We start from the raw sequence: 1,005 nt of genomic DNA, 5'->3' as shown, positions 1-1,005 counted from the left end.
TGACCAGCTCAATTCGAAGGCCGACGACCTGCGAATCCAACTCAACCGTTCGAAAGGGTCCGATCTGCGACGACGTCTCGAATCAAAAAAGAAACAGCCTGCAGAAACTCCTAAATTCGAGAACACAACTGACGATTTGAGAAAGCAACTCGAATCAATGAGAGCTACCCGAGCCCCGCACATTAGCGTCATAATGGGCGGATCACCACCTTGTGGTGACTCGGTTCGAGCCGTCAAAGATTATAAACGTCAAGCAACCACCTCTAAGAAGTGGCCTTCTCCAGTCGAAAATGATCACCAGATCACTTTTTCGGCACTAGACACCAAGGGCGTCCACATGCCACATAACGATCCTCTCCTCGTCGACCTTGACATCGGTGAATGCCTAGTCGCAAAAGTCCTTATTGATATCAGCAGCTCAGTCGATCTCATCTTTCGCGACACACTCGACAAAATGGGAGTTGATTTAAGGGATATGAAGCCTTCCTCTCGCACGCTCACCGGCTTCAACAGAGCCTCGGAGCAAATGATCGGGATAATTCGTCTTCCAGTATACGCAGGTGGTATAACCCGCACCGTCAAGTTCTCCGTCATCCGCGCCAAAGCACCCTATAATGCCATACTCGGAACACCATGGCTGCATTCCATGAGAGCCGTTTCTTCGACTTATCATCAATGCGTCAAGTTTCCTGGAAAAGACGGCAAAACACAGACGATTCAGGGAGATCAACAAGCCACGAGAGAACTATTGATCGCAACTGTAAAGATGCAGCAACAAGCTTCCCTTGTCAACTCCGTCAGTAAACCACTCCACAAGATATACCCCCAGAAGGAGGAAGTTCGCGAAGTCGAAATTGATGAGTCCGACCCGACGAAAATCATCCGAGTTGGCGTCTACCTGTCCAACGACATATGTTCAAGGATCATCTCTTTCATCAAAGACAACGCCTCGACGTTCGCCTGGAAGACTTCCGACATGAAGGGGATCGACCCCGCAGTTACCTC

This window comes from Brassica oleracea, chromosome C7, assembly GCF_000695525.1.
Source record: "Brassica oleracea var. oleracea cultivar TO1000 chromosome C7, BOL, whole genome shotgun sequence".
In the NCBI taxonomy this organism is placed as follows: Eukaryota; Viridiplantae; Streptophyta; class Magnoliopsida; order Brassicales; family Brassicaceae; genus Brassica; species Brassica oleracea.
The sequence above is the reverse complement of the archived record's forward strand: the minus strand, read 5'-3'. Positions refer to the sequence as shown.